Genomic DNA, 9658 nt, shown 5'->3' on the forward strand with positions numbered 1-9658 from the left:
AAAAAAAAAAAAAAAAAAAACCTTACCTGTTCTGAACCTAAAACATACTAGGAATGATTAGCTTTGTTCCAATCGATTTATATTGGCATCTTATGTGCAATGAGATATCGAATCCTAGGTAGGTTTGTCTGTTAAGGTTTATCTTTTAATGTGTTGATAAAGAAGCTTATCTTTGTCCTTTATTGTGTTGATCAACAAGCTTATCCTTTTTATGTACGTGTTCACTATAAGTAAATGTGGTCTAACCCGAAAGGTTTTCAATATTACTTATTAATCAAGATGATATAAAAAAATAAAAAAAAAAAAGCCGTGGAAAGACCCCGTCTTGAATGAGTGGGTTTCCCCTTTTCCTTTACGACGGATATGGCACCACTCTATGAATAATAATTTGGTTACATATAGAATCAAATGCATTAACTAGAGAAAATTGTTGAGAAAGATTGCTTAAAAGGACTGGTTCTTGAGCTTACTTAACCCATTATCGAATAGTTCGTTAGAATTCAAGGCATCTAGATCACATTTAAATAGCTTTTGAGAGCACGCTCAAGTCGTCCCCTTTCCACTTCAATAAATGTCCTTGGTAACAACCTTCTACAGATTTGCTCTCTAGAATGCACTTTTGGGTCAAATTAGTGGGTGGGTATCGGTCTTGATCTTAGTTACTTACTGGTAGTCTCAGTCCAACTCATACTAAAAACATGAATTTTGGATATACTGAGTTGCAACTCACCTGCTCTTAGTTAATTGTAATAGGCGGCCATCTCTCCTTAAGGCAGAATGCCTCAGGAAGAAGTCATATACTACCTCTACTCGATGCTTATATACTATTCTTCCCCACTCATTGCTCACTTTTTGCGTTAAGCTTGCTGCTTTGTTGTAATTTAAGAAGGAAGATGACCCAGCAAGCAACTAGTTGCATAGGTGGAATAGACTAGCTTGATGAATTCCCAACAACGGCAAGACTATCCATCTTTGAGATCGTGCTTCAATGTTCACTTCAATGCAAGTCTTGAAGACCCTTGAGCTATAGCACTAAGTAAAGGAAGGTTAAGGCGGATCTCAACAAAAGAATAATTGCCTATGAGAATGGTGTCAAAGCTTGAACTGCTAAAGCTGGCACATAGAGTATGATAGGGTGAATTGATGATTGTACTGTAAGATGGAACAAGTGGTGTTAAAGCACGATAGCAATCAGTAAAGTAGGTACTGATTGGTAGCTTCATTTTTGCTGATAGATGCATGGAATACCTAACATCGTTTGATTTCTCATTAGTATCTAGGAAATACTCATATTTTATTTTTTTTTTTTTTTTACTCTTTTTCATTTTCTTATTTATATGGGCCTTGATCTTCGCTTTCAAATATGTCTATCATAGAATGGAAAACGAGCAGGAAAAAAAAAGTGACTTTTTTAGTTTCTTTATTTCATTATTTATTTTATAATAATGTTATATCTCAAGGAACTACGACATATCATTATTACTTGGCTTTATTTATTTATTTATTTTACTTTGTTTTTCAAATCTCCCTTCATTTGGTCGGTTGGTTGGATGAATCATTGTCTTCTTCTTAATTTCAGATGAAGAGGATAAAAGGGTCTGTTATATGTAGTTATCTAGAAAAATAATGAAAACTTCCTTAGGGTTAGTTAGAATTTAGAACCTTTATTTTGGTTATCCTAGTTTTAAAATGCATTAAAAAAAAAAAAAAAAAAAAAAAAAAAAAGAAGAGAAACTTGAGCTTCTTGGAAGTTGTGCTAAAAAGAGTAAACTGATTTTAAGTGAAAATAACATATTGTTAAAGAAAATGTTTAATTCTCTTAACTCCTTGGCTATGTGCATCTCTGGTTCTCATTTTTTCAACCCTCGTCTCACTTCTCTTGAGACACTCATTCCAAACAATCGTTCCGTTTGGATAAGGAAGGATTCCTATAGTTGAGCTCTTGCTTTCTTGGTCCTTGATCTAATTCTTTCGATTTTTGTAAAACCTTTCATGCATTAAATGTTATATCTACATGCATTTTGGGCATCTTGCATTTATTTGTATGCATTGTTTTGTTTTTTTATCTTACTTTTATGTTTCAGTTTTGTGTGAGTAAAAAATCCAAAACCACATAAAAAATGAAAAATTCAAAAAGTTTGATCGTATATGTTTGAGCACATATCACATGTGAGTTTTGCCTTATACCTTTGTATTAATGACTTTGTGCATTTATGAGCTTAGCTTGTTCTTTATACACTTATATCTTTGTGGGAAAAATCTTGACATCTTTGGGTTATTGTTGTAAATCAATCTTCAAGCTTGTCATGAATGATTAGTCAATAATCATGTTGGTTTTGATACATGCATAGAAAAGATATATTGTTTTATTGTTGTATATCTTCCCACTCTTTGGGTCCGTTTGGTTCCCATAAAATATTTTCCAGAAAATACTTATTTTCCGGAAATGCTATTTTCCGGAAAAGGAAAATATTTTTAAGTATTTGGTTGTATTATGAAAATTGTTGTGGAAAATATTTTCATGTGTTTGGTTCTATTAGGAAAATGCTATTTTCCTTAAATTTTTTCACAATTTCCGGCAACAAATTCCGGCAATAATAACACAACAACAACAGCAAATTCTGGCAACAACAACAACAACAATCAGTTCATCAAAAAAAAAAAAAAAACAACAACAACAACAATCAAACTTTAAAAAAAAAAATGGAGAGATCGAGGAAGAGGAAGCGACCGAGGAAGACGACGATCGACGATCGATGATCGACAGCGCGGCGCGGTGCGACTCGCCGGTGCAAAGAGTGCTGGGTTCTGGGTTCGAAGGAGATCGACGATCGACGGCGCGGCGCGGTGCGATCGAAGGTGCGACTGGATCTGCTCGTTGCGGTGAGGCGATGGGGACTAGGTTCATGGGTTCGTGGTCACCGACGATGGTCTTTCGACTTGGATCGGCAGTTCGTGGGTTCATGGCCGCCGGCGATAGGCGCTGGGCTTGGATCGGCGATGGCCCTGGGCTCTCTCTTTCTTTCTCCCTCTCTCCCTTCGTGCTCTCTGATTCTCAGTTTTCCGGAAAATAAGATTTGAAGTGAAAATAGAAGCTGAATTCATTTTCACCCTTGACCACTGGTCAACGGAAATTAATTTCGGGAAAATTGATTTTCCGTGCTCAACCAAACACCCGTAAATACTGAAAAGCATTTCGGGAAATGCTTTTCACCCGATTCAAACGCAGCCTTTATTTTATTCTTTTGCTTAAAGAGCTCACCACTTATATTTTATTGTTTTTGCAAAAGTTGTCGCACATATTAGTATTTGACTAGGAAAAAGGGAAAGCAACCTTTATGAAAATGTATGATGCCTAAAAAGCCAGGTACTTGTTCATCAAATTGAAATACCAAAAATTTCAGGCATCGATCTCAAAATGAGATATAAAGATAAAAAATGATCAAATGTTTTGAATTGTAAAGAAGCCAAATGAAAAGGTTCAAAGTTATGTAATCATTTTCCTGTGGGAGGTCATATATGTTCATTTCTATAATTAAGATAAACCACTTGACTTAGTACTAGTTGTGTATGACTTGATTGAATTGATCATTAAAGCTTCATTCTAGACTAAGGACTATTCCACACTTGATACATACACAACACACATGCCTAATGTTCAATGAATGCCTTATTCATTTGGTTGATTGTACTTGTTTAAATGTAATGTGTGTGTACTCAACTTTATATGAATTAATCTAAAAATATTTTTGACTAGTTTATATGTTTTTGGAAATGTTTTTTTATCACTCTTTGCATTCTTGTTTAGTGCTTACTTTGTTTTTCATAGTTTAAACATGTTCTATGTTGAAAAACAAGTGTCAAAATTTTTGGCAACTCATTTGGCAACTTGCAAGTTGCGAGTCCAAGCTGCGAGTTTTGGCTACTCGTTTTGGCGACTTGCCTAGCCACGAGCCCAGTCGTGAGTTCAAGCAAAATGGTTTCGTGGCTCACTAGTGACTCGTTTGCGACTCGCCTAGTCACCAAACACCCAGAAATAGCTTTTTAAAGGACTTTTCGTGGGAAACTTGTTTTAAACCTCTCTCATCCTCTCTTAAACCCCTCTCTCACTATTTTTACATCAAAACCCAATCAATTTGAATGATTTTTCATTTCATTAACATCTCTAAGGTAATTGTAAACTCTTTTCTTTGATTTGGATCCTTGGATTATGTTTTGGTGAGTTTTGTGCTCTTGGTTGGGATTTTCATCATAGGGGTTGGGAAAACTTATTTTTTGTCAAATTTTTGTATGGGATTGGTTCCTTTTTTTGGTTTTGCTCTGGATGTTGGCCCTTTGTGGCATTTTTAACATGTTTTGAGGCATGTTTTCATAATATTCATGCATTGTTTCACATTGTTGTTCATAGTGTACATGCTAGGTGTTTGATAAAATGCTTCTTAGGCATTTTCTCGCTTGTTTGGACTCTGATGAGTACCAAAATTTGGAGTTTTTCATGTTTCCTCATTAGGAATATGTTTAGTTCATTGGTTGTGTATTTAACACACCTTGCCCCACATATGCATTTTCCATGCATTGGTTATGCATTGCACATAATCACCTCTTGCACACACCTTTGCTACCCTTGTCATGCATTGGTTCATATCTTGTTTCTTCATTCTAGCATGTCATGTTTATCTTATACTTTGTAGCATTTTGTTTCATCTTAGGTTTGAGCTTCATTTTCCCTTTCATCTCGCACCCCTTTCACATCATTCTCTTTGTTCACACTTTCATCTCTTGCCTTCGTTTCTCCTTAACCCTTTGTCTATTCCTGACAAAAAGGGAGAGAGTATACTCTAGAGTAGTATACCGGAGAGTTTTGTCATTTCTATATGACACTTGTACACATTCCTAGGGGGAGAAATTCTATTTCCTGTGCACATTTATAAGGGGAGAGATATTCCATAGGGGAGTTGCATTTACCAAGGGGAAGAAGATATTGAGTAATAAGAAATCTTTGTTTTGGTGTTTGGTGTGTGGTCAAGTTGCTCACATGTTTCACATCATGTTTACTTGATCGCAATTTATTTGTTACATTATACTTGTCCATTTATTACTTGCTTTACCTTGAAAGTCTAATGTGTTTTGTGCAAATGTTTTGGGTTACAGGTATATATGTTCCAAGTTCATCACAACTCCTATGATTCATGATAGGGGGAGTGATATGATAAGGGAAGTATTTTATAGTTTGTACTTGTTGCTTTTGTAAGCTTTTAAGGATTTTAGGTCTTTGTACCCATGCTATGTAGCTTTTGTACTTGATGGTAAATGTCATGCATTTTTCTTCCAGTACATCACTCTTATGCTGTTGTAGGATTTTGTTCCTAGATGCACATATGTTTTGTGCATTGGTTGAGTATTGGACATGCAAATAATACTTTACAAATAAGCTTATTAGCTTGCATGTCCAAATGTTCATTCCTTGAGTGAATGAGCATTGTGATCACTAGTATATAGTGATTGCAGTTTTGGTCAAGTCAAGGTTTATTGTTTTATCCCATTTTTCTTGATCACATTGTGCTTGCTCCATATGCATTACAAGTTTTCTGCATACAATGAACTTATTATGTTATTATGTTTCAGGAGATTTTTTTTGTCTTATGGTTCAAGAACTTCACAAATTCTAGAGTTAGGTGTGAATGAGTTTTCCAACTATTCCCAACTCATGCGTTAAGTCTAGAGTTTGTCATAGGGTTTTGTCACAGAATAGCCAAAGGGGGAGATTGTAAGGTTGAATTTAATCAACCATATTGTTTGTTTTATTCCATACCAATTTGCTTGTATCTCAGCACTTAGAAACCCTGTATTTAAGTGGGATTCATGTAAGGGTAGTGAGCGAGAGATTGTGAAGAAATGCTTAAAATTGTGCAAGAATGTAGGGCTTCGCAACTAGGACTCGCGGGTGACTCGCGACTAGCAAGCCGCCAAATTCAGCACACGAGTGAAGCATGCGAGAAGATGAACAGTTGCGCCAGCTGAAGCACTACAGGACAAAAAGTCTAGCCTGGCCGTTATGTTATCTCGTGGCTTGAACTCGCAACTCAGCCAAGGCGCGAGGCCAAGCTACCAACTAGCTCTATTTTGAAAAACCTGACTCTTCGCATTCCTATCTCATCCTAGTATAAATACCCTTCATACCCACAAAATGTAGAGAGATTCCAGAGAAAATTTTGAGAGAGAAACCTTAGAGAAAAACAAGATTGATTCATCCATAATCTTCACATAGAGACTCTTCAAATTCCTCTACTCTCACCCTCTCCGTTGATATATCCTTGAGAAGTTTTTTACCAAATCATTTTCTCACCATGCTCACGTTTGTGAGAAGGTCTTTTAGTGCTAAGGGAAGCAGTTTGGAAGGGACCAATGGTTATTGGTTGATGCTATAGTTTATAGCAGAATCCGGCAAGCTAGAAAAGACAAATGTTCAGCGTAACCTCGTTGTAGTAAGAAGCTTGGAGGACTTAGGTACCTAGGTAGATTAGGCTTGGAGGGTCTATTACTGTTCATTTATCTCAACTTCATTTTTTAGTGGATTATTGACCGCTTGGAGAGCGGCGGAGAGGTTTTATGTCGAGGGCTTCAGTTTCCTCTTCAATAACACATCGTTGTGTTGTCCTTGTATTTGCATCTCTCTTCCCTTAATTTTTACCATTTAATTCCTGTTGTGGATGTGATTTTAATTGGTTTAGATTGTTTATCAATTCTGTTATAAGCTTGTTATCATTTTCCGCACATACATTGTTTGATATAAAGCTTGAATTTGGTAATTTGTTGTTTGGGGGTCTAAACGTTCATAGTATTTTCAACGCTATTTGAACTTTCAACATACACCTCCACATTCCCCTCCACATACCTTTTGACCTTCGTCGGATGTGTTCACTTCACTTTTAATTATGTTTGGTAATATCTCATTACAAAAACAATTTTTTACATAAATATTTACGAATAGCTTAATAGAGAGTTTCTCATGACAATTAATTTCACTTGCAGAGAAAGAGGAGAATTTTTTCCCCGACTACANTTGTTCCCTGACTACACCCCTCCCCCTCCCTTTCGCCCCCCCCCCCCCCAAGATGTGTCCACTTTACTTTCAAGTATGTTTGATAATTTTTCTTTGCAGCAATCATTTTCTACATAAATTGTTATGAATAGATTAATAGAAATTAATTTTTAATTTAGCTAGCAATTTGGAAAAGAGAGTTTCTCATGACAATTCATTTCACTTATAGAGAAAGAGGATCCCCGACTACACCCTACCACATACCTTTTGTCCACCCCCAGATGTGTCCACTTTGCTTTCGAGTATGTTTGATCATTTTTCTTTACAATAGCCATTTTCTACATAAATTGTTTTGAATAGATTAATAGAAATTAAATTTTAATTTAGTTGACAATTTGGCAAAGAGAGTTTCTCAAGACAACTCATTTCACTTGCAGAAAAAGAGGAGACTTTACTCCTGATAAGTGTAATTTTTACATGATTTTTATTATCCTCTTATTCATTAAAATTGTTAGTTTTCCTTTATTTCTTTTGATTTGATTTGATATTTTTTTTTTATTTATCTATTCATTTGTGCTTTGAAGGATTGAGAAGATTTCAGATTAATCCACATCTTGTGGATGTAAATCGGTTCAGTTGAAGACCTAATTAAATTTAAGTCCAATTCGGATTAGAATTCCAGCCTGCACATCAGTTAGTATTTTTGACATAAATTTCGACTCAGATGTCCAATCGAGATGATTCAAGTTGGGCTGGAAATTTAACTTAAAGGACTACAACTTTGTAGTTTACCAAGAGCCCGAATTCTGACGTTAAATAGGCCAAAATAGTCGGTTAAATGAAGCCTAAAAATCTTGGATTTTCTCCAAACAAGAATTCAACTTGTAATAGGATTCATTGACCTATTTAAAGGCTCTTTAGGGCAAATTCAAGGGAGGCCGCTGCATAAAATAATTTTTCTGTGAAGGGGGCCGCATTGAAGAATATATATTTTTTTAGTCTTTCTAAGGAGGAGGATTTGAGGACAAAGGCGAGAGCTTCATGTTGATCAACCAATTCAAATGAAAAACATAAGTTTAATTTGTTTTCTTTTCAATTTTATTATGAACTAAATTTTATTTTCTAGAGCGTTGATGTAGTCTAGCAATGAACCCACAATTTATATTCTGAGTTAATTTATTTTTAATATTTCCATGATTGAGTGTTAAATTCTTATTCTTAATGGTTACTATTTTTTTACGAATTATTGTTTGATCAATTAAATTACAATGAGACCGAGAGGTGATTTATTATTTTAGTTCTAGAATGAAACACCATTAGTTGAGCGAAAGTAGAGATGCTTTACTACGATTAGTGTGATTTTTCAGAAAATTCAAAGTACGTAATGAGTCTTCAGTTAATTAAATTTGCATAGAGATATGGAATTGTTAGCTAAAGATATTTTTGATATTATTTGAGAGAAGATATTGAATAGTTAAGGAATTTTTAATCATCAACGAGAGATTATTAGAATATAATAGTTAGGAAAAATAAATTTTGTGGGATTTGTTAGGTGAAATCAACTGCTCTAGATCCATTCTTATCATACTTTTACACTTTTTGATTTTTACGCTTTGTTATTTTTTTTTATTTGATTTATTTTTATTAAATAGTTTAATTTAATTTAGATAGTAGTACATTCCATTTATTGTCGATTTTCCAAATAGTAATTTATTTAGTGAATTTCGGTATTCAATAACATAGTTAATCCTTGTTGGTTCAACATTCGTTTTCTAAAAAAACACTTTACTACTTGTTACGATTCTGTGCGCTTGCAGATTATTTTATGCGAACAGTTCCCTAACTACACCCCTCCACATACCTTTCGTCCTCCCCCAGATGTGTCCACTTTACTTTCGAGTATGTTTGACATTTTTTCTTTAGAACAATCATTTTCTACATAAATTGTTGTGAATAGATTAATAGAAATTAATTTTTAATTTAGTTGACAATTTGGAATAGAGAGTTTCTCATGACAATTAATTTCACTTGCAGAGAAAGAGGAGAATTTGTTCCCCGACTACACCCCACCACATACCTTTTGTCCACCCCCAGATGTGTCCACTTTGCTTTCGAGTATGTTTGATCTTTTATCTTTACAATAGCCATTTTATACATAAGTTGTTTGGAATAGATTAATAGAAATTAAATTTTAATTTAGTTGACAATTTGGCAAAGAGAGTTTCTCAAGGCAATTCATTTCACTTGCAGAGAAAGAGGAGAATTTGTTCCCCGACTACACCCCACCACATACCTTTCATCCACCCCCAGATGTGTCCACTTTGCTTTCGAGTATGTTTGATCTTTTATCTTTACAGTAGCCATTTTCTACATAAATTGTTTTGAATAGATTAATAGAAATTAAATTTTAATTTAGTTGACAATTTGGCAAAGAGAGTTTCTAAAGACAATTCATTTCACTTGCAGAAAAAGAGGAGACTTTGTTCCTGATAAGTGTAATTTTTACATGATTTTTATTATCCTCTTATTTATTAAAATTGTTAGTTTTCCTTTATTTCTTTTGATTTGATTTGATTTTATACATACATATATATATATATATATATATATATATAT

Source organism: Quercus suber, unplaced genomic scaffold (genome assembly GCF_002906115.3).
Source record: "Quercus suber isolate HL8 unplaced genomic scaffold, Cork oak 2.0 scaffold_581, whole genome shotgun sequence".
In the NCBI taxonomy this organism is placed as follows: domain Eukaryota; kingdom Viridiplantae; phylum Streptophyta; class Magnoliopsida; order Fagales; family Fagaceae; genus Quercus; species Quercus suber.